Below are 25,913 nucleotides of genomic sequence, written 5' to 3' on the forward strand. Positions count from 1 at the left end.
GGAGATGAGTGGCATTATGCTTTGAGCTCTAAGTGTCAGACCATTTGCAAGAAAAAGTTCGACAACTGGTGATGGAAGATACTTCGCCATCCAAAGAGATGTCTCTAGTCTTCCCACTGGGAGCGCAGTGAATTGTAGGGAAATCTGTCATAGGACTCACTGCTTACATAGGTCAATAGCTGGACCAATCCATTTTAAGTAATACAAACTAAACAACACATTCCCATTCCTGGAGTGTTTTTATGAGCACTGACAAATAAGCTGCAAGTTGCTCATTTTCAGGTTCATTCTCATCCTCGTAATTCACAGGACATGGTCTCCCGAGAAATTTCCCTACATTAAGAAATTCTCTGTTGACAGACACCTCTTGGCTGGACTTCACTTCTCTACCACCAAAGAATTATTCCATTTGAGCCTTGTCTAAGCTCCTGGGCACACACGCAAATTGCTACATTGCCTTAAGTGAAGAAGAAAGCTGGAGCCACCAGGCACACCAAAAAAAAAAGCCTGAAGCTGGTAATACAGTGTGGACACAGCAACTTATGCTAGCACAACTGGGTCACTGAAATACAATCACCCCAATCTGCCCCATGCTCATTCTCACTCCAGCAAGATGGAAAACCACACCTTGCTCAGCTGCAGCAACTTCACACACACTACTTCAAGCAAACTGGTATAGAGAAGAATCAAGAGTTTAAAAAGTAAATTGAAATGGATGAGAGAAAGGAAGAAAAAAATAGGTTTAGACTATGAATCTGTCATCACTACTTAAAAAAAGGGGGGGTTTGCTGACAAGTCTCCATTAAAAATAAATCTAGATAGGTAGCTTAAGAAATAAGGGAAACACTCATCTCTTTCAAAAAACAATAGCTTCTGAAGTGGTTTCAGAGAATGTTCAGTTAAGAATAATGTCTCTGAAAGTCAAGATTTCTAGGATGGTGAGAAATATTTCCCATTTAGATTGAGAGTGTTTTCACATTGTGCCATTGATCACAGCTGGAAGACACCCAAATACCACTTCTCTTACCCAAGAAGTGTACGATTCCAGAATGCCAATGCAGCTGGAGAGAGTTTTAACAGCATAGCAAAAGTTAGGAAAAGCAAGAAAATCAAGGACAAGAGCAGACCAACTGCCAATGTGGAAACTGGTTTTTAAACATGTGCATCCACATCGACACATCTTATTCTAGACTGAACAAAAACCTCTTCTTAAAACTTTTCAGCAGCAAAAAAGATTCTACATAACAAACTCTCCTGAGTAGGAAGACACCCATGTTCTCTGCATTGCTAGTGATCTTCTTCTATTCAAAATAGTAATCCAATATGGAACCAAATAAAGAAATAAAAGTAATTTAGATCCCTCTTCTCCAGAGTAAGTATTTTGTCAGGTTCTGTAACTGTGATAATGCAATAGGATATGGCTGTTGCAAACAGACTTGTTTGTAAAAACAGGCAAATTTACCTTCTGCACAAGCCACACAATTTAAGATCAAAAAGTGTATTACTTCGAGATCATGCTTACAGCATTCATGCATAGATTTATTTCCAAGATGATGAAAGTTCATATATAATTGGAAGAAAACTCATTGAAGTAATTTTTCCTACTGGATCTACAGAAACTGAGGTTATCCCACTGTATTGCTGCACAGGTATTGCTTTGATTTTTCCCAGAGGAGAGAAGATACTATGACTTACTCATACTCTGGTAGAGGAAAAAAGTCTGAAATGCTTTCATAAGCATTTTTTACAGCGCTTCCATGCTTGAACAATACAGCTTTTTATGGTGCAGTAACTTTTTATCATGCATTCAATAGATTTTATTCCTGTAGCCATTTACAGAAATGTGGGTAAGATTCTTTTTATCTCTCATTTTCAACTGCTCTGAGGAAAAATATAAAAAAGGCATATCCAAATTTAGGCTAACGCAGACAGGCAGAGTTTAAGAGATCTTATGGATAAAATGTCTTCCATTTCAGTATAGTGTGGAACTCTCTTTTATGCTTTGTCTAACATGAAACTTTCCTCAAAACTAAGGATATTTGACTGATTTGTTTATAAATGAAAAAAGCTGCTGAGGTTATTCAGTAGCCAATAATCAGGAGAAGACAAGAAGCATGATAAGAAGTTCACACTACATTGAACCAGCCACCTTTTTCCAAGGACATAACCATAATACTTTTTCTATCCCTTTAGCAGTTGGCAGAAGATAACTTCCATAATTTATTATCTTATTTATCTACTTTGCTGCTTAGAACATCAGTAGGTTCCAGTATTTAGTATAGCTATGGGAAAACTAATGAGTCAGCTATGGCCCATCAGTGCAAAGAGATTGATATTTTAGCTAGGATAAAACTGGAATGTTCAGTCAACAAAACTACAGATTACACAGAGCCAGTCCAACAGCAAGTATTTTTTCTTAATAAATTTTATAGCTACATTTAATACAAGCTTACAAAAAATAGATTATTAACATTAGAATCCATCTGCTCACTTATTTACATGCTTTAATAAAGTTTGTCTTTTGATAAGTTCCACTCTCACTGCTTAAAATAAAATATATGCAATGAAAAAGTCTTTTTTTTTAAAAAAAAAATCACCCAGCAGACCAAATTTAAAAAAAGAAAGGGAAGTAGTTCTCTTCCTCTAGGGAAAAAAAAATAATTAAAGTGGCAGCAGGTATTTCCCACTAAAAAAATCTTGACTTCGAATATTCAAATTGAAAATACAAGCACACTTCCCACAGCACAAAAAAATTGCTTTTCCACGAACATTTGCTTAGTCAGGTTTTACTTGTTCGTAGTTTTATGGATTGCCCACTTGCAAGGACTGTGGTTCAGACAGACTCAGTTTTTTTATCTTTTTGAAATTTGGGGCTATTAAGTCCTTCACTTGTAAAACTGTAAGATTTGGTTTTTCAAAGGAGCCACCATGAGTTTGTGTGATTTACAAAAGTCATCATAAGGATGTCAAAATTCTGGAAAGTTAGCATGCTTCTCAACTGCTTGGATGGTTTGAGAAATAATTTTAAAGGGAATCAGATATGAGACTCCTTTTGAACCTTCCAAAAGTCTTATTGGAAAACTACTACATTTCTAGAAAGATAGGAAATAGAGGGAAATAAAATGAATGTAAAAGTGATATTTTTCTTTCAAAAGGTGAACTTGAAAAAAAAACCCTTCTTAGAATTTTAAGATACCCAACACAAAACAATTTTCACCATTACTACATTCCAGCTTCAGGGCACACTGCACCTCCAGCCACAAAGAATTCCTACTGACGTAACCCAAGACAAAACCATAGTGGTGAGCAGCTTACTGACCCACAGGTATCCACACGACAGTTGCGAATTCTGCCATCTGGACTATTACAAAGTCATATCAGTCCAAAACACTACCATGAGATTTCAGATCAGATCCCATAAAAAACTGCAATCATGTCACTTCCACATCCAAAGGGTCAATGACTCACCAATCATTTTTGCTAAAGCTTTTCTGTAGCAGAGGTTTAACAACTACACAACAAACTGCTTCCTTAGGGGTTTGGCCCATTCACTCTAAATAACCCAGCAGGCAGTCACTGTTCCATGTTTTCAACTGCAAAGGACCCATTTTTACTTAGAAGTCACAGGCACAACTTGTAACACAGTACAAATATCAACTGTGCACTGGGTAAATAAATCATACAGATTTATTTTTTCCTTCCAAACATTCTATGGAGCAAGTAGCAGGAATTCTGCAGAGAGTAGGACTGTGTTTTATAATTTTATAATTTTCTTTTCTTACCTGAAGTGCAGAATATGAGAAACTCAAACAAAGCAGGCACGAAGCAAACAGGAAGAGCAGCGAAGCACACAAGGAAGCAAAGGAAAACTATTCTCTCCTTACTACCTTTGCAAATAAAGAGGTGATTTTGAGCAGGGGGTAAAATATCAGGGGCTTTGAATCAACTCCTGAAATCACAGAATCCTAGAATCCTAGAATAGTTTGGGTTGGAAGGGACCTTAAAAGGCCACCTGCAATGAGCAGGGACACTTTCCACTACATCAGGTTGCTCAGAACCCCATCCAACCTGACCTTGAAAGCTTCCAAGAATGGTTCATCTACCACCTCTCTGGGCAACCCATCTCAGTGTTTTACCACATTCACTGTAGCCCTCTTCTTTATATCTAATCCAAAGCATTACCTCTATTCTCCACTACTGGAGTAAGCTTGGATGATTGGCCTACTCAAGAGAAATTTGAGATGATCCTTACGGTCAGTCTTCCCCACCCTTCAAGATGTGCTCTTTCAATTTTTGAACTCCTCAAAATGCACCAGGCTCCTCTCTATTCCCTAGAAACTACATGCCCTCTGCTAGTGCATCGGCACCACAAAAAGGTGTTGTGGTACTGTACCACAATACCAGTTGTATTTCAAATGGCACAACTTACCAGCATCAGTCTTTCCACACAAGTATCTTAAATCCTTGCTATTTTTCCACCTTTCAGACTCTCCCCACACTAAGCTTGCCCTCATAAGGAGATGTACCTCATTAATGTACTTCAATTCTTAATGAGAAACTTTGTTTCAGCTTAAAGTTTCCCACATAAAACATTCATACGATATTTTGACCTAAGAAATCTTCGAAGACAGAAGTCAGACTAAGCTGCAAGAAACCAACACCAGTATTTATTATCTACCCTATCTAACTTTCTACATTACAGGTGCAGATGACAGATAAGCTAGCAGGGAGTGGATGTATTTATAGATGTAATATTATGAATTATTTATCCAATGTGGTCTCTGCTCTGCAACCACCAGATTATCCAGGACAGGATACTAGTCAGAAGCCCTGGTAGTGCTCCAGACACGGTAAAACTTTTACATTAAACCCTGTTAAAGCCTCTCGGATGTGAATCCTATTACTACAAGGTCCAAAAAAGTTAAGGAAATCACTAGGTAAAAAAGCTTCACCAGCCTTCCCAAATTACATGTTAACAGTAGTTCCTTCACCCATCTTTCTCTTTAAAATGCATTTTCAGTATCCCACTATATATCCAGTTGCATTAGTCACCACAGTTCAGCTTGACCCTAAATATAATATGAAATCGGTCAGCATGTTTCCAAATCTGAGGGGGAAAGATTTTTTAGGAAACAGTGATATAACAGTCCCATTATTTAACTTTCCTGGACTCTCCGAGGTTGGGGAATTAAACATTTTCCTTATGTGAATTAAGTTGGCCTATCAGAACTTAAAGGATGATTTGGGCAAAGAAAACCAAACACAGGACAAATTTAAAACAAATTCACGGGAATACTCCAATTGAGACAAAACTTGGGAACGCCACATATAAGACAGAAGTGGTCTCATTTATGTACTTAGTACTTTTGCTCTGTATGAAATACTGTCAGCTTAGTAGTCAGAGTGAAAAAAAACATAAAAACTATCAGTCTAAACAGTAATGCAGCAAGAATAGACTTCATTCCAAGACTGGAACAATTTATTTCTGGATTATTATTATTATTAAAGATCAACATTGACTGATATCCCCTTACCAACTGTAATTCCAGTAAAGGCCCAGGCACTCACAAATATGGGTGCTGAACACAGATGAGAGCTGAGGAACAATTCTCTGTCACCATAATAAACTTTACCAACCAACACCACTCAGGTATTTAATTATATACAAACATGCACTGCTACATCCTTAAGGCAGAGTGAGAAAATAGTGCAATACAACAGAAAATGATATTACAAAACTTCTCTCTGTACCTGGACAGATGGTAAACAGCAACTGCAGCTTATTACAACACTCATAATTGTCTCCATCACCTTTTGTTTCCCCATCTGTCTTTTGTGTCCACCCGTTTTCTCACTTTAAACTGGCAGACCTGCTACAACATATATCTAGTATGTTAAGTGCAATGAAGTCCCAGCCTTTACGTAGAGATTTTACAATCTACGCTAAACAAAATATAAATCACATTTAATCAGGACTGTGCATAGACTATTTTAAAATGTGCATTATTAACATCCACAAATCATGTTATGTTTTCTTGATTTAGTCATTAAAGAGATTTTTAGTGCTCCCTTGCCTTCAAATGCAAGACTTTCACATCATATTGAAGAAGAACTGCTTATATAAAGAATTCAAGATGGACACACTATCCTTTTCATTATCTTGCCTCTCCACTTCCTCCAACACTACTTAGTCTTCAGTTTGCCTCATTCCATAAACCTCACAGATTAGTGTTGGTCCACAGAACAAAACTCAGGAACCAGCAACTTAAATGTATTTTGGAGCTGAAATGCTTCACTAGATTCTACTGGACTCAGCCCAAAATATGTGCTCCTACGACACTAAAATCTCCACTGCTACAGTGAAATATGAGGTGTTTATTTTTATCCTGTTGCTTCCTCGTTGTCATTGTTGCAATTACAGTAAGTGCTCATCGCCTACAGTTTCTCTGGTGTTACTTGGCAGCAGCTGCAGTCTGCAAAGAAAATACTCATTTACTGTGCCACTGGGCGAGCACCGCTGTGAAGCAGCACATCTCCTTTGTGTCCCAACCTTCTATACAGTTCACAAGTCCTCATTAGTTGTGTCCCGGGTGCTGCGCTATGTAAGAAAACAGAACATCAAATGCACAACCTTTATTTCCAGATCAGACACCACCTTATTGCTAGACATTACCAAATCACTCTGCTAAAATATCACTCTACATTAGTGAAATACATGGCTAAGACAGATGAAAGCAAGCCATAGATCTCATAGAAAACATTGTATCAGTTGTTTTAATAAGCAGTTAAAAAGGAAACTGCATGTGTTAAGCCTTTATATCAGTCTGTTTTTTCAAATGCAAACTGCTAACCTCTAACTGAGCCAAGCTCTATGCTTAAAAATCCATTACTGTCCTTGCCTGTGAATCATTTAATGAAGGTTGTGATAGTGGAGCTATTATTCTAATATCTTAGATTCCTTTCAAATTATATCCGTAAAGCAACTTTTATTCCGACTGTAAATTTAATATCCTATTATTCCACTTCTCTACAAATATTTGTTAAAGAAATAAATACTTCAGAAATGCCAAAGCTTAAAAACTGTAGGGTTTTGTTTCTTTTGGAGCCTCCAGCAATGCATTTCCTAAATAAATAGAAATTTTAATAAAGCTTTTCATTGACCCAAAATGTTTCTGAAAAATAACATATTCATGAAGGCAGAGATGCAAATTTCAACAAATGGGGGTTACATAACACAGTAAATAAAAAGCTCAGCAGACAAATAGCAAGCTCTGAGAATAAAAGGCATCTAAAAAAAAAAAAAAAAAAACAAACAAAAAGCATTAATCCAAACAGGCATCTTCTGAAATTCCTTTTCATTCTCTAAATATCAATTTACCCCAAAACATTTCATGCATTTGGTTGTTTACTACTTCTATATATACTATAGTGTTATTGTTTCTTAGAATCATGACTTTTTTAAAATTCTTTTAAACAAGAGTTTACCCTAGAGAAACTGGGAAAAAGTACAAACTGAAAGGAGAAATGAAAAACAAAAAGGAAATAAAAAAGATTTAATAATAAGGTCCAATCAGAAAGGGAACAAAATTAACATGTAGCACCACAGAGTAGTAGAGCTGTGTTTTGAATCACAGCATTAGCTCAGAAAAGACCAAATCAACTTCCATAGGCAGGAAATGTGGCAAGAAGAGGAGAAAAAGAAGACAAAACCCACCTTTTTTCAAAAGCAACAGAGTATTACAGAGCTAAACTGTAAAGAAGTGTTTACTGAAAGACTTCCCTGTTTTATACACAGGATGGTTATAAAAAAATGGTAGGTTGGAGGCAAACAAATGAGCAAACAAATGAGCAAACATGAGCAAACAAATGCGAGAGGCATGCAAAAGGTTAAAGGCATGCGAAAGGTTAAAAGCATATCAGTTGAGACAGGAGTGGAGTATAACGAGACACAGCAGCAGAGATAAACAGAAAGTTAAAAATTTCTACATTCATTTGCAACACAGAGATTCACGATCTGTTAAAAGCAGATTTCAATGTTTGTGTGTACAGCCAATGACAAAGATGCATGCTTGTTTATAGCAACTACAATGATCACTTTCTTGTAGATTTATTTGGACGGTCTGAGAAAAGCTCCCAATTTTGGACCATTTTAATAGAACTACCATTGTCACTCAGATGTAATACAAAAATAATTAAAAAAAAAAGGTAAAAAAAATAAATGGGGATCATTTAGTATGATTTTTAACAAAACACAGTGTGCCATTATCAAACTACCAAAAAACATCCCCACCCAATTTTCGGGAGAGCAAAGTAAAATTCAAGGACAGAAAACTGGGGTATGACATTGAATAAACTTTTCAATAAGTAAGTAATAAACAGCCCAAAATTCCTACAGAGTTTGTGATTAAGTATATTAAGCTATTTGGTGCCTATGTGAAATAAAGGTTTACTCCTTTATTATGAAAACTAACAAATTGTAACATTCCTACTGAATGTTTTCTCATGGTTTGGGGTTTTTTATTGCCATCCTTGGCCATTAATGGTCAATAATGTCTGATCTGAAACATACAGGAAGAAATCTCATTTTCTGTCCCCCAGGCGCTACAGAAAGCTGATAGGAAAAGCAAAGCATACTCCTGTTGTAACATGCTAAAGAAATAAGACCCAAGTAAAAACAGAAGTAAAAAACTATCAGTTTGTATTTTAGGAAAGTAGTTTTTTTGGGAACTGCAAATACTACCCACTCAGAGTAGCAGCAGATGAGTTTCAATTTTAGTCTGAGGTCCCTGAAGATGACATTTCATTTTCTCCAGGAACGTGTCCTTCTGGATCTATACTTCCCAGATGTGGAGTATTAGTGCCATAAGCTCTGGTATCTACTGCCTTGGATGCTCTGAGCATGAAAAATTAAAGTCTCGAAAGCGCAGGCTGAGAAAGTAAGCAACTGGAGACCAGCTGGAGGACAGATCACCTTCATTAGAAAAGATCATTTACCAACAAATGTGAAATTCTTAAGAATATATATCTAAGCAAAACCAAATCTGAAGGATATAGTTTCCTGAATAAACAACCATTAGAAGGCAACTTACTGGGAACTCTACAAGGAACTAAAACAGGGACCCAAGTGAGAAAAAGTCATCATACAAGTTGGCTAATGGGACTAAAATCAAACTGATTCCTAGGACTGTATATAAACAACAGTAGTGGAGTTGTTATGCAGGAAGAATAAAGGATTACAGAATATCTGAATGTGCTTTCAGAACAATACAGCATAGTAACAAATGGAGCCCAAGGAAATAGAGCAACTACCACCAGGTGACTCAGTGGGATGGAAATGATCTGGAACAACACTTGGTGTAAACAGTAACAAAGGACATAAAAATATAAAAGAGGACAAGATTCAGCAGGGGTTGACCAAAGATGCCAGGCCAAACCTATTTTTGAAGTCATCAAAGAAATTGTTTTAAGAACAGAAGTGCAGAAAAATCTGTTGTTCAATAAAGCTTTCAATACAGTGCCACATGGAAATTCACTACTTCAGTTGAAGAAGAGGCACTAGTGTAATTTGGCTACCAGTCACCTAGCTGTACTGAACATAGCATGGAGGTGTTACTGCAAGCTTAAGAGCAGGACTGCTGAGGAGGTTACACATCCCTTAAGCACAGCCTAAAAAGGCCTGTAGGCGGCACAAGCAACCGATAGCATAAGTAGCCTATGAATGAACCTCCCAAAATAACACCAGCAGCTGCCACTGTGCAATTTGAGACTCCCTAAGCATAACAGAAGAGAGAAAAGAAAAACCAAAAATTGTCCATGGTAATCTGAACAGTTGGAGGGAGGAGGAACTGCTGACAAACTGAAGTCCTACCAGTTTCTTTGTAGCAGAAAAGAGCAAAAAAGTGAAAACTGTACAAGGTGAGGAGAGGAACTGCAAACACATCTAAAGAAGCTAAACCTGCCCAGCTGGTTGCCACCTATCTCCAGGCCCTCAGCTGCTCTCAGGATTATCTGCCTCCAGCTATGATTATTTGCCTCCAGTCCTGCTCAGCGAACTCTTACCAAGAGGCTCAGTCCAGCCCATCTCTTACTGGCACAGCTCCCTCCTGCAGCTGCTTCCCTAAGAGGAGTCAGAGTCTGCATCCCACTGGCTTGCTTCTCAGCTGCCCACTACCCACATTTATCATTCTGGCAACTGAAATACCAGTCTTGGCACTTCAGAATTCAAATCACGTGCCTTTGCACAAAGACTAGGTTATAATTATATTTGATGAGGAAAAATATCAGGGAGGAAGCCACAGCCTGGAAAGATCTGGAAAAAACAAAAAGGGATGAAAAAGTGCAGGATAAGAGGGGAGACCCCCTTATACATTGATTAAGTGTTAATTTATGTAAGAGTGAAGGTCATTTTTCACAAAATGGGAAGGCTGTTAACAGAAACTTCCAAGAATTTCAGCTATGATTTATACCACTCCACACATTCCCAAGAAATTTTGAAACAAGGGTAAATAAGGGAGGATAGAAAAATCTGTCAACAACAAACTTGCTGAGAAGAATCACAGTGACACTGAACAACTAGATAATAGAATGATGTACTGAGTTATAGAAAACACAAAATAATGCAGAAAAATGATTATACAGCACTACCCACACACTCATTAATTTTACACTACCTATATCACCCACTTACAGACCTCAAATTACTGTGCATAATTTTTCAAACATGAGCTAATCACTTAAGTGCAATAAAAAAGGAAATAAATCAAGAAAAAACAGAAAACTAAACAATATCTTTATTCATTATACACTGATTCTGATAGCTATATCTGCTCTGATCATCTTGCCTCAGGGACACGGACACTTTACAAGAGATACAGAACAAAGCAAGACAGATAATGAGGAGTATGGAGAAACTTCAGTACAGAGCAACCATAAACAAATCCCACATGTTAAACATACCACAGGGATGAGGGTGTGTAATATAATAAACCCTCTAAAAAACTCTTCTTCACATGACATAGAAACAAACAATATGCCCCTAAAATATCAAGAGTAAATCAGATATTTAAGTTACTTAGATTTTAAAATGAAGCCTGCAGAGGAACAGGTAGATATAAATTAAATATCAAATAAAAATGAGTAAGTTGTAAAGCATAAGACATTTTTAATCATTAGAGAAATAAAACTATGGCTTCCCAAACAATAGTTCAGGCAAGAAGCCTAAGCCTGTCCCAAGACGAAACTGTGAGAAGAGGGGGGAGGGGGAAAAGAGAGAAAAAAAACAGAAAAAGAAAAGAAGAGATAATGCTGCTTCTACATGCAATCACAGAAATCTGAATCCTGAGATCAGAGTCCATTCCAAGACTGGATTACTAAAAAAAGTTTCCATGCTAAAACTCTTAGATTTCAACAGTTCATAACAAATATGCTGCAAATCCTTGAACTTCAACCAAATACAGGAAGGATTTAAAAGAAGAGAGATGAAGGAAAAAACTTTGAAGGACTGTATAGTGACAAATATCCTGGTTGCATAGAAGATTCAGCGCGACCTTGCAGAGCAGAAATAACAGTTACATTCCGGAAGAGAGATAAGAAGACTTGACAAACCCAATATTGTTTCAACACAGATCTGATACTAGAATCTTCTTGCCTTCTAGCTTTATTCTAGAAACATACCTTTTTGTACAATAAATTTAATTTGTAGAACAGTTCAATTCAAACTACGCTATTTTCTAAACTGCATCAGATAGCTAATAACATTTAAAATTTTGTGTCACCGTCCAGAACTAGAGACTTAATTTCTCCCTTGCCTCCAGTGATGTACCTATATTTCAAGGACTAGATAAGTGACATCATCTGCTCTATCTCCCCTGTAAAACCTGTGGCAGATTTTAGTGCTAAGGAGACCTTAAGGAAGTCTCGGAATTCTTATTACTGCAATTCCTGTGCCATCTGGAGGTATTGGCTGCAGAAACTTTCCCTGTTTTTTTCCCCTATCACCAGCACGTACAAACATTCCTGAATAAAAGATCAAATGCTTGACCTGACTTGATAGTTTTACTTGATCCTAACAAATCCTCAAGTAAAATACTGAAATTCAACTGTTTAGCTCCAGAATCCCATTACTTTTCAACTTTGCAGATGATCCCCATTTGGCTGATACCACCAGGCAGTGTCATCTTCAGTCTTGGAAAATCACTCATGCAGCGGAGAAGTAGCATGGTTTCATATTGCTGTGGATGCCTAAATTCCATGAAATACACTGGTGTGCACTGTTCAAGGTTAACTGTACTTTGTAAGCCCCACTTCTGGATGCACTGAGTGGCGCTGAGCATGCTGTGAAACCATTTTTCATTTTGATCCCAGTCTTTTGTTTTAAGAGCTTTGAAGAACAGAATTTCAACTGAATATCTAACAGGAGCTTTGGGTATTCAAATTTTACATTTGAAGATTCATAAGTAAATTAGAGCAAACAATTATAAATTCTTGTCTCCTTTAAAGTAGAAGTCACATTACAGTAACATCTTAATATCAAAAATGAGACCTGCATTACTAACTGCATAAACATGCAGTGAAAAGACACCGACCTTGTAAGAGAGAACAGTACATTTAGAAGACACTGTATCCCACTGTTTGAAGTAATCTCATAAGGCAAGGAATAATTAGAGTAGTAAGTCATGAAGACATTCCCCCAAGAGCCTGTCTAAGCACAATGCACTCCTTCTTGTTTGCAGGGAAAGGAAGAGAACCTGGCCCTGAAGAATGCAGCATCAAGCTGAAGAAGACAGCAGTCACAGCCCATTTGAGGGCAAGAAAGACACTACCAAGCATATGTTGTTAATCATTAATACTGGGACATCCCTCCATCCTGGATGCCTTCCTTAATCACTATCAGGATTCTACTGGGTCAGAGGAAACCAACTGTAACAAACTATTGACATACAGACTGTTCACCATAAGTATGTGCATACGCATTTTTAGGTATGCATATACACATACTCATCTAATTTATACTCTACTAAGAATGAAAGTAAATTGATACGGTAGATCAGGGGCTTTTGTGCTGAATAAACATCAGTGTTAATCAGTAAAAAGCAGAAAGGGAAGTTACTCAACAAAAAATATGTGCTATAAAGGTATCATTTAAACTAAGCCGCAAAACAGACCATCAGCATTACAGAGTGTATCTGATCATTCCTACTTATCATGTTTTGGTGGGCACACCAGAGCAATCTCAGAGCACACAAAATGGATTCCTACTGGATGAAACAAGACTTTCAGATGCCCTAGGAGTGCACCTTACATGATCTGACTGCCTATGGGCAGTTGGTCCATCGTAATAGACAGGATCAGCCCAATGTCAAACCCCACACCTGGGTAGTGTAGACATGGTGTTTTCCCTACAGATCCACTCTTACTGCATTACACTACTTCCCTCTGCAGCCACAGTCACAGATTATTCTGTTTTTTCACTCTATCAGGAAGAAAGGAGACAACAGATTTCACAGATTTTAAGTGTCTTGCCAGTTCATATGTCCCCACTTGTCCCCTCACAGTGCCAGTTTGGTATACAGTATTTTGCAGAACACAGCCTGCCTACGTGCTGTCACATATGGGAGAAAGTGTTAACATAGTGATCTATATTTTAGTGGAAACAATCATTTAAGGGCTGGAGACCACTGACAGCATCACGCAGTATTTCCTAGCCAAATTCATGCACACATCAAAAAAAGCCTTGCAACCTGCTGACAAAGATTATTCTTCCAACTGCAACATTAGTTCCCACTAAACTAATCCATAATCACTTGGCTCATCACAAAATTCACCCTTATGTACATGAATTAGGTCTGATGAAGTATCCAACAGTAGACACTAAATAAAATAGGATCTGAGGATTTTGAAGAAACAAAGGCAATACACTAGAGATGGAATTTATTCATACATGAATGAGACACATTTGTGTTACCAGGGTGCCCTGCCAGAAAGGTTGATAGTAATATATCTGGAATTAAGCAAACTATGTTAGGACATGCCCTTATTAGATCTCAATTAAGCAAAATCCTGACATGGTAGATAATTCCCAAGAAAACAAAGCAATCCTGGAATAGGTAGAGAGTGAGTATGAATGCTTAAAAATGTTCTGAAGGACTGGAAGCTTAAAGCTATCATTTTTCCTAATGTAAAGAGAGAAAAGCATTTCAGATTACTAAAACTCTTGGTGTGTTTTCTATGGGCAGAGTGTGCTTTGTCAGACTTCTACTCTCCCATTTATAATTTGTCTATATAAAACATTTCATATAGTCAGGAAAAAATAATTCAAATTGCATATTTTGAAGCTTAATCTGATTACACATGAGTATCCTGTAATGGTAAACAGTCAAGTAAGCACTGGCCTTTAGAATCTACTTATACAATCAATATCTCTCCATCCTATACAATAAGCATACTTCAAGTCATATATTCATGAAACATATGACAGTACTTTACAACCTTGCTATGCCCCTATCAGTGAAAATGCTTGTTCCTATTTCAAAGAGAAGGCACTAGTTCAGATCTCTCACCAGACTTCTTTCCCAACAAACAAGGCCAACAAAAATATACAACTACTGATGCTTTTTGCACAAGGGACACCCAAGAGGCCAGAGCACTTGGTGAGAGGGCTGAGCTGGCTCCCCACCAGCTCCCACAGCGCAGTGGGGTCACATCACATTCTCCCTCCCCTGTCCCACACCATCTCAAGGGACTTGGTTTGCACACATGATGGGGGACCTATGAAGCCCACAGTGGTCCCCTTGCAGAAGACACACAAGCTTTAACTGCAGAGAAATGTGAGGTGGAAATCAGGTCTCATTCCACATGCAGCTCATGGGCAACTTTGACACCTCAATACTGAAGCCAAAGCTCACTTACCTTCTTAAACTGAGAGGACAATCATCAAATGATCAATGTAAGGATTCAGAATAAGAATGGCAGGTTTTCTCATGTTACTTCTAAGAAAGCAAAACACAAACTATGCAGCCAACCTGCAAACTGAATAAAACAATTGAGCTACACATCAGGTCTTGACCAACAAAAAGATCCCTTAGCTTTCATAATGTGTATATATATATATTTATTTCACTACAAATCATCTCCTCTTGACAAAATTAACAGCAAGAACAAGATAAAGAACTTATTTTTCTATTAAACTCATTAAAAGCTCCAGGATGAAGAGGGAAAACCAAGAATCTATACCAGAAGATCCGCAGTTTTTCTTTCGTCTTATAATCTTAAATATCAATAACTTCTATTAAAAATAATTTTCTCATAATGCAATCACGTTTTCATCTAATTAAGAAAACATCATACCTAGTTTTCAGTTTTGTTTTGTACACTTAAACTTCCGTTTAATTTAATATCACCTACATTTTCAATATTTATGAGTGGAAAAGGTCCCAAATTAAACATGTATTACGCCATGCAGGCAGCAACTTGCTTGCAATGAACAGGTTTAGGGGATGCAAACTAGTACTTGCTTTCGTTTACACAAAAGGTTATTCTGCTGCTTCTTAAATAGATAGAGCTAAAGGCAATTTAAATAAACAGTCTAATTCATGTCTCTAGGTTCATCACTGGGGATAGGAGAAAGTTTAAAAATGAGAATAGCGTTTTAAGACTAGTTCCTGGCCTACAATGAACTTGAGGGTCAGGGAATTTCTCTAAGGATCCACCCTGGTTCTATCATTTAATTTCTATTAAAATAAAGGTATTGCCTAAAGGAATAGAGACTTCACTAAATGCTCTGAAAATACAATCAAACCTGTGTGGTTCTACGTAGTAGTTTTAAGTGCCCTTTAAAACACTGAAGTAGCACTTGAAAAACTCCTCAGAACAAGTACAGCAGCACTTATAAAGCATAATTTGCCTTCAAAGGTAAGCACAGTATAAGGCTCTTGACTTGGTTCTTAGTTTGTTGACTCAACACAGGGACAGCTAAGTCTTCTACTGAATCAGCACACCGTGACTGAGGAAAATTTGTTCTAATTGTTCTATGGAACAAACAAAATTGTGGCAGAGTAAGTTACACTGTTTAAGACCAACAAAGGGAAGATTCACCACATCATCTGTCCCATGTTTTAATGACACATTATTCCTTCAAGTAAATGAGTCAGCAAAATTAGCTTCACAGATTTGATCGTGAGTACTTCAGGTTTTCCCAAACACCCTTCTACAGAGTCATGTGTGTCTCTAGCAAGTGTATGTGCTGTAAAGAACATGCAAATCATTCCATCTTGGTGCTGAAATACATACAATCTCAGGAAATCCAAAGAAAATCCTTTTTGTTTTAAACTCATTTGCACACAAATATTTCAAAGCATCATATTCAAAAAGAATAAAGCATGTACAGGGATGAAGACTCTCTTTTTAAAAGTGATGTTACCTTAAAGATCCTTTTACTTAATCAGCTTAACAACAATTTTGAAATTTAACTATTCCTGTAATTCCTTAACCTCTTCGAAAGAAAAGAAATAAGTTCTTTTGCTGTTATCATAATAAAAAGCATTAAAAAATAAAACATTTTCTACTTTAGAGGTAGTCCAGTAATTTTGAAGGTTTTTGCAAGATTTTTTTTTTTCCTTTTTGAATATACTCACCACCATCCCCAATCTCCTGAAGACAGCACAGTATCAAGCCATATAGGAAAAATGACAACCTGAAGAAGCAAAACTCTGGTCCCTTTTACTTAACTTTTAAGTCTACAATCTCAATTCAATCATTTGCATCTGCATCTAAACCAATATGCACAGTTGTCTGCACCAGTTTCAATTTCTACTTGAAGCTGGACACAAAGTCAAGAAAAAAAAGAGCAACTCAGGAATCCTGAAATCCCTCCCAGAATTCTTCTGAAATCAGCAGTAATATTTGCTTTTTGCCTGCATCACTGCAATAGAGAAGATAAAGGATTAACCAACTCTAGAGCAAGCCAGTGTGTCAGGCTTACTCACTTTTTCTTATCAGACCCCTAATGACTGGGGACAGCGGTGTCTCAGCTTAGGACAATTTGAGGTTGGCTGTGTTGCCCGTCATGTTCATGCCACATTAATGTATAAAGTTGTTCAATCATCAGCTCTAGAATTTTTGCAGAGTACAACCATAAGGGTTTTGTCTTATCAAAGTGTACTGCTTCAGCCTGAAGTGCCACACCAGAAATCGGGAGCTGACTGCTGAACATGTGAGGCATCCAGCAGTGGTGGCTGTGCTGCAAGGTGAAGTCACTGCGCTGAATAGCTGACACCTGGGAGCCCTGACTATGCTTTGGGATGCTCCTGATACTCCTTAGTGTACATACCTGTCCAGCAGGTGTATTACCAATCTGCCACATAACCATATCAAAATAGAATCAGGAAGGACTGCAAAACACCATCTGATCCAACTTCTCACAGGAAAGGGAGCTGACATGAGATTATCTAGCATGCTGTCCAGATATCTCTTGAAAACACCCAGCAGCAGGGAACATTGCTCCAGTGATTTATTGTTCGTCAAATTGATTGTTCTCAAAATACTCACTTTTAAAAATATTTTACCTTGATAATGTGCAAGTCTGAGAATTCCAAGAGAAATCAAGCAAGTGCTTAAATGAATGACAGCCTTTATCCTAACAATCCTGCCATTTAAGACACAGAACAGCAGGCAAAACCTTAGCTAGCCTGGCACACTGGCAGAGCCTAGAGCTCCTCCTGCTGCAAGAATTTCCATGCTGAAACCAAGACAGTCCCACAGACAAACTACAGTCCTGTTGACTGCACTGCAATACTCAATCAAAGCTGCCAATTTCATTGGCACAGAACTAAAAACTGCTGCAACAATACCCTGACATTAATTCTGGGCATAAAAGCACCACATTTTCAAATCAGAAAGTATTCAACAAATATACATTGTATTTGCTAAAATATTTCTGTGACCTCTATGCAAATATTTCACAATGTGTGAAAATATAAGAGATAATTATAGTTTGAATCATTACCACAAAGTCAATACCTACTACTACCTCTTCCATAGCATCTTTTGACAAAGTTTTCACTAATTTAAGTTTCAACAAATGGTCAAAAGTCTAAGAAGTTATGCACACTTGCAGGCTGAATAAGCATGCAAAATACATCATGGATTATATCAACAAAACTATTCCCAAATGCCAAGTCCTAATTTTCCGTTTGTCATTTTAATTACACAGCATTAATAAAATAATAATTTCAAACCCTGGGAACACAATCCAATGTTGACTTTGAATAATATTTTTACTATTCTGCAAATTAAAATCTGCTTTTAAAGCTATGACAAATATTTTTTTTTAGAATAATGAAGGGATTGAATACAGTAAAAATCTTTTCTCTTTGTGTCTCTGGACCTCATTTTTCTACACCAGTCAACATTTTTAAAAACTACCAAAAACCCTTTTACACATTCGTGGTAAAAGACAACAAAGACCAAACATTTGCTTCTGAGACATCCTAGACAAGTGTTAAAGCTGTACTTGGAGCATATATCAGCATCACCATGATCCAGGCCACACTAATTTTCCATCTCAGAATAAAAAAGGAGGATTTTGATATAGGTATTTCATAACTGTGCTTATTAACGAATTATTTTTATTTTTGAGAGACACAGTCACGCACAAACTCTGGCCTACCTTACCACTGTGTCACCCTCTTGAACAGTAAGGTAACACAATGTGAGGCCTTGTATAGGGGACACCTAAATGAGAAACCAAAAACAATGTTATAAAGATTTAAAGGAACGTTTACTTTTGCCTTTTCATAGACCTTTACCAAATTAAGTTACCCTACGACTCCCTTTTTAAATAGACAGAATAGAGAAGCTTTCTATTTTACAAGGATGATGTATTGAACTTTTTCAATCTGCCACTCAAAGAAACACCATAAAGCACAAAAGCATTTCTTCTCCATACAAATTGGAGTTGTTCATGTTTGTAGTGAAACAGACTTAAAACAAGCCAGTGTAAATAACATATGTTCAATTTCACTGTGATTCATTTGGGCTTGTTCTATGCAGAAAAACAAGTATCTGTATACACTCAAGTTAAAACAGATATTCACATGTAACTTATACTGTGCTCATTAATCTCTTTTCATCTGTATTGAAATATTTGAAATGACCTTACTCTTCAAACAACAGTACTGGTATAGCTTGTTTTTCCATTCACTCCACCAATATATGAGACTGAGTACTCACTGCTCACAGGAAGACTCACACCTTCTGCATTTTCCTGACACTCCTGTGTCATAGCCACAAGCCACTCTACCTTATCCTTTCACTGGAACACTTTCCAATATCTAATTTGTACATGGATCAACTGTCAGCACTGAAAATGGCATTCGACATTATTGATATTCCCCTTGAGAATACCACTTAATAGGTTTATGCAAATTATGTACCTTTTATTTACTGCCCTAACCAAATCTAAAGGGAACAGGTTGTCAGTAACAGCTCCGTTCCCCAGTCACATGCTCAGCTCACTCATTAGCGTGGTTGAGCACAGCACTTAGATTGTCATTCAAGAAATAATAAAGGATCTCTTGGGACATATTGCCAAGGCAAGTATACTCATGGAGTCTTCATAAAGTACAAAATTACAAACTCAATTATTTGCTAAAAATCTGGACAAGCAAAGTGCTTTAAAACTTTAGGGTTATTTGAAGTACATCTTCACACCCAAGTGAATGCAAGGAAATGCACCAATAGGTACTGCAAGCTGGTTGCTGTCATGGCCATTGAAAAGCATTTCTGAGATGAGAATCATCACACGTTTGGTTATACAAATGTATTTTATATATTACCTTTAAACTTTCCTGTTTCAGATGCAAGGATCGACTCTACTTCAAAAGCATGGGGCACAGGTCAGATAAGCTGAATGAGATTAAGATGCAAGTCCATGCAAAAAGAATAAACACTTTCTGAGTTCTGTTTTTGAGTGAGCTGATGCTGTTTAGAGAGAGGAGCTTTCAGATTTCCAAACTACCCCACACATGAGTATACCTTGCCTGAGTACTAGGGATGCTAGCAAAAGTCAATGCACATAACAGCACTCTGTCAACCTCACCACTTAAGCATACATGTAAGGTCAGATTTGTTTTCCAATTCATGAATATTCTAGTTGCCAAGATCAAGGTATTATTTTCATTTGCCAAGTAAGCTGCAATACTACAGCCTGTGTCACTGAGCTGATTTATAGAACCACAGAACCATAAAATCATTTAGGTTGGAAAAGAAAGACCTTTAAGATCATTAAGTCCAACCATTAACCCAGTACTTCTAGCTTCACTAAACCATGTCCCTCAGTGCCACATCTACATGTCTTTTAAATACCTCCAGGGATAGTGACTCCATCACTTCCCTGGGCAGCCCACTTTAGTGTTTGACAACCCCTTCTGAGAAGAAATTTTTCCTAATATCCAATCTAAACCTACCCTGGTGCAACTTTAGGTTATTTCCTCTTGTCTCAGCACTTGTTACCTGGGAAAAGAGACCAACTCCCACCTGGCTACAACCTCCTTTCAGGCAGTTGTAGAAGAACAGTAGAGAATGATAAGGTCGCCCCTGAGGCTCCTTTCCTCCAGGCTAAACAACCCCAGCTCCCTCAGCTGCTCCTCATAAGACTCACACTCCAGACCCTTCACCAGCTTCACTGCCCTTCTCTGGACACGCTCCAGCACCTCCATGTCTTTCTTGCACTGAGGGGCCCAAAACTGGATTGGAGGTGCGGCCTCACCAGCGCCAAGTACAGGGGGGATGGTCACTGTCATGGTCCTGCTGGCCACACTATTGCTGATACAGGCCAGGATGCCATTGGCCTTCTGTACTACTATACATTTTACATATTTAATTCCATACTTCTAGTACTTAATTTCTAACCATAATACTATTCTGCAAGTCAAGCATGAAGTTTTCACTGAATCACAGAATTACTTGGGTTGGAAGGGACCTTAAAGATCATCTAGCTCCAATCCCCCTGCCATGGGCAGGGACATGTTGCACTAGACCAGGTTGCTCAGAGCCCCATATAACCGGGCCTTAAATACTTCCAGGATGGGGCATCCACACCTTCTCTGGGCAACCTGTTCCAGTGCTTCACCAATCTTACAGTAAAAATTCTTTTTCCTAATATCTAATCTAAACCTACTTTCTTTTAGTTTTAATCCATTCCCCCTTGTCCTATCACTACATGCTCTTATGGAGAGTCCCTCTCCATCTTTCCTGTAGGCTCCTTTCAGGCACTGGAAGGCCAGAATTAGGCAACTAAGAAGTCTTCTCTTTTCCAGGTTGAACAACTCCAGCTCTTCCTTGTAGGAGAGGTGCTTCATCCTTCAAATCATCTGTGAATGCACTTAGAGGAATAACCATTTAAGCATCACCATGTATATTAAGTGTTTTGCAAAAGGGCCAGAAGGATTTGCTAACCTGCCCCAGGCCACGCAGAAAGGTCTCTGACTCTTCCTAAAGCAAACAGTCCTTCTGAAGCAGTTACCTTTTTTCACCTCTGAGTCTACCCAAAAGGTTTCATCCACCTTAACCCATGTATCCAAATGCCTTCAAGAGACTGAAAAAAAATATCCCTCTTTTATATCTTCAAGAACTGAATAGTTCATCTCCCAAAAAAATCACACTTATTCAACGCAGCATTTTGATGCACTCGGTTTGGAAAAGCCTGCATGAAGAATACAGGATACTGCTGCTGTCTCAGTGTTTCTGTGCTGAGCAACCATTACAAAAAATAATATTTTATGCATCTTCCCTTCCCTCCCTCCCCAGACAGCATCAAAAAATTGTCTCTGCGGTTGTCTACCACTCATCACTCTGCCTATACTAGCCAGCTGTTAAATCCAGGTCTGGGACAGCGGGCACATTACTCACTACACAGCTAGGATTAGCAATACTTCTCAATGAAGCTCAAGAGGGAGTTCTTGGGTCGGGTTTTTTGTTGTTGTTGTTGGTTGGTTGTTTGAAGATTCTTTCAACTAAAGTTTTAAGTGCTTTCATCAACAACCCATATATCAGAATAACCTAATTAGCCTAGGCCCAATATTTAGAAGTGCTCTCTGTTGTGTATGCAACTAGCCACTGAAGCTTTCCAATAGGAGCACAGCCCATTTAGATCTTTCAATTCATTTATTCATTAACAGTTTGGGGGGCTGCCAACTCAATATTAAAAGTGACAGATGTTCACAAAATAATGTCTAACAACTGCAGTAGCTTTCTGATAAAACAGAAAGTAGGTTTCACTGGCTTAACTGCCATTAGCATATCCAACACAAAGTAAGAATACAATAAAAAGGTGAAGTATTAACAATCAACACATTTTAAATTAGCTCATGTCCCAGAAGAACTAAAGAATTCTAATTGTCACAGAAACTCCCATTTCTGTTTGCATATCAGTGTGGTTTTACCTTCCCTCCTTAAGTCTACTATTTCTATATACTTTTTCAATATTATGACTATATATGCCTTTTGGTTGAGCCATACCTGCTCTGAAATTTGCCTAGAACAAAACAAAAGCTCAAATCCCTTCCCTTCCTGTGAGTAATTAGAGCTAATGCTAAAACAATAGTTAGGCAACTGCTGCTGCTCCTGGATCACAGTGGGCATCTTCATAAGTTCCAGCTACTAACCATAGCCACATACACAGAAGGAAATCATGTTCATTGCACAACCCAAAAGGGATGACTCAGTTTTCCTCAAATCTAGCTACTCATTACCACATACAGCCATAACAGAAATCCTATCCTCCACCATCTCAATCTACACAGGAAGGTAAGCAGCACTGCTTACGTTACAATAATCCTTGAAGGGGGATTCAGAAACACCTACCACTGTTCCCTGGAATTAACAGGAAAGCTTTGCATCCAGCCTTAATTATATATAAAAATGAGTTCAATAGGGTATCAACTCATTCTCTTTCCTGAAAATCGATGACCAACATTTCAGATTAAATACAAGACTGGCAGTAAATTTATCTTTCTGTACAAAGAAAACTGACTAGTTAGCAATTCTCTCCTTCAAGTCAGCTAACTCCCGTATTTGTGACAGTCAGCACTAACAAAAAGAAAAACAGCACAAAGGAAGTAAGAGAGAAGGGAACACAACATGAGGCATACCTCTTGTAAAAAAATAAGTTTATCCTATAACCATTATATGAAATATCTTCAATAACAAAAATGCCTGACAGAGGGGTATACCCTGCTTCCCTGTGGCCTTTGCCAATTGCCTTCCAAAACAGGGTATCTTCCAGGCAATCACAAAACATGGAAAAATTCCTGTTAAAAAGAGTCAGTACTCCTAGCTGAGACTGTAAGAAATACCATAAAAATTAAAATCATCATCAGACTCTTGCCACTTACATCAGCAAAATTAACCCCATATAAAATGTTCTGAGTTCAGGGATTCGACAGTAAAATTTCTTAGGAAAGATGCTAAAGGCAGAAGTATTTGGGTAGCATCTTTTTCATATATATAGACACATAGACATAAATTACACATATATGAAACAAAACTTATATAAATTTTCATTTTATAGAATATAATGTACTTTTATACATTATATACATATACACTTTGTATATATGAAACATATGAGGATTAAATATTTTATGTACATAAGATACATATCTTTTTTTAAAGAAAAGTTTAAGACAACCCCAGCCTGTCACACAACTTAATCATACACTGAATCCTGAGTGGTTGGTAGCTTAGTAAATCAGTAAATTTACTCAAGTGAAAAGAAAACAGGGTCAATTCCAATTCATCTCTGATCTGCTTGCTGACCTTATCCTTATGACAACTATAAAATTCAAGTATATTATCCTTGAGATCCTATTAAAATAGGAGAAGAATGCAATTTCATCAGACAGAGTTTGACATTCAGATGCCCCAGGTACCACTGCACAAACACTGACTTTCTATTTTATACCAAGTCCTTTTAGGCAGTAGCTATACATTCCAGTAGGATCCTATGAAGGACAGATGGAAAAGACGGATGACAGATAGTCCTAAACTGCTCGTTGATAGATTTCAGCCCCTCTTCTGAACATAAGAGAACAGTAGAAGTCTGTCTCAAGACAGTGAAACTCAGTTATAATTCACTGATGTAGGCAGGATAGAACATTCACTTTCAGAGAACTCCAAAGATAACAGCTAGAGCTTTTCCTTTTTAAGATATACAAAAAAATAAAAAAGGAAAGGTAAGTTGAAAAAGCCTGAATGCACTGCTCAAATTCACGCTGTGGTTTACCATGAGACCTAAACTTTCACCTTCAACAGTTCTCTATCATTTTGCAAATGCAAAAACCCAGCTCACAAACATCAGACATTAAAGTACACAGAACTGCTCAATGAATTTTAAGTAACTTATGTGTAAACAAAAGAAGATGATTTTTACATAGCATTAAAATTGAGCTCATAGCATTTGCTCAGAGTAAACAAACCAAATTGAGGAAAACAAATAAGTAACAGGTACATAGTTCGATATAACCTGGTTTTCTCCCATCATCTTAAATTTCCTTAACTGCTATATAATCTCTCATGACTGAAGAACCTGAGTCACCATATATTAATGTCATCATGCTCAAACATAGTTATACTTGTGAAAAACTTCACGTCACCCATAGATAAACAACTGGCTTGTTATTATGTTGAGCCACTTCATTAAACATTCCCAAGGTAAACATCTGTAAAGACAGTATTGAGCTTTGAGAGCTTAGCACCTCTTTGCAAATATATTTATGGCTTTAACCAACATATGGCACTTTTCCTGTGAATCACAAATGCCCACATTTCAAGCAGGATGAAATTCTACAGGAATTGATGAAAAGTGCCAAAGAGAATTAAGAATATGAAGTTCGGGTTCGTTCCTGAAACAAATTTAGTAGTTGGGGTATTTAGAAATTAAATACTCACTATTTCACTGATTTTGTGGCAACAGTATTAGCCTAGTGTTCTGGTTTTGACAAGGGTAGCATTAATTTTATCCCCTGTACCTAGTATGGGGTTATTTTTTGGATTTGTGCCGGAAACAGTCTTGATAACACAGGGATGTTTTTGCTACTGCTAAGCAAGGCTTACACAGACCCAAGGCCTTTTCTGCCTCTCACCTCACCCTACCAGCCAGTGGGCTGGGTGTGTACAAGGTGTTGGGGAAGGGACACAGCCAAGACAGTTGACCCCAAATGACCCAAGGGACATTCCAGACCATATGGAATCATGCTCAGTATATAAAGCTGAGGGGAGAAGAAGGAAGGGAGGATGTTTGGAGTGATGGTGTTAATCTTCCCAACTCACTGTTATGCGTTATGGAAAACTTGGCTTTCCCAGGGATGGTTGAACATCTGCCTGTCCATGGGAAGCGGTTAATGAATTCCTTGGTTTGCTTTGCTTGCGTGCGCAGTTTTTGCTTTACCTATTAAACTGTTTTCAACTCAAATCAAGAGTTTTTCCACTTTTACTCTTCTGATTCTCTCCCCTGTCCCACTGGGGTGGAGTGAGCAAGCAGGTACATGGTGCTCAGTTACCAGTTGGGGTTAAACCACGAAAATCAACAACCCAGAATTAAAATCAACAACCCAGAATTAAAAGTTTGAATATTTAATATAAACATTAACCTCCTGAATATGTACAGAACTGCCATATTAATTTATATTTAATCTTCCTTTGATAAAAATAATGTCAATTTGAGCTTTCCTGCAGCAAAAATGAGAACAAATTTAGTTTGAAATATGTCTTTTAGTAGCACTGCACTGTTCAGATGAATAACTGAGAAGAGCAGCTAATAATTCTTTAGTTGTAAAATCTTTAGACACAGATACATGCATAAAAATTGCTCTAGCTAATTATTTCACCTACCTTCCCCACTACCTTCAGACTTGAGA

General features: G+C 37.6%; 1 protein-coding gene across 1 annotated transcript in view; it reads right to left on the minus strand.

The window, feature by feature from the left end:
* Positions 1 to 25,913, minus strand: part of DDX10 (DEAD-box helicase 10) — a 160,023-nt gene that overhangs the window by 76,001 nt on the left and 58,109 nt on the right. The gene's annotated exons all lie outside the window — the stretch shown is intronic.

The sequence above is a fragment of the Manacus candei genome, unplaced genomic scaffold (assembly GCF_025592945.1).
Source record: "Manacus candei isolate 608988 ecotype Guabito, Panama unplaced genomic scaffold, ASM2559294v1 h1tg000014l, whole genome shotgun sequence".
NCBI classification, from domain to species: Eukaryota; Metazoa; Chordata; class Aves; order Passeriformes; family Pipridae; genus Manacus; species Manacus candei.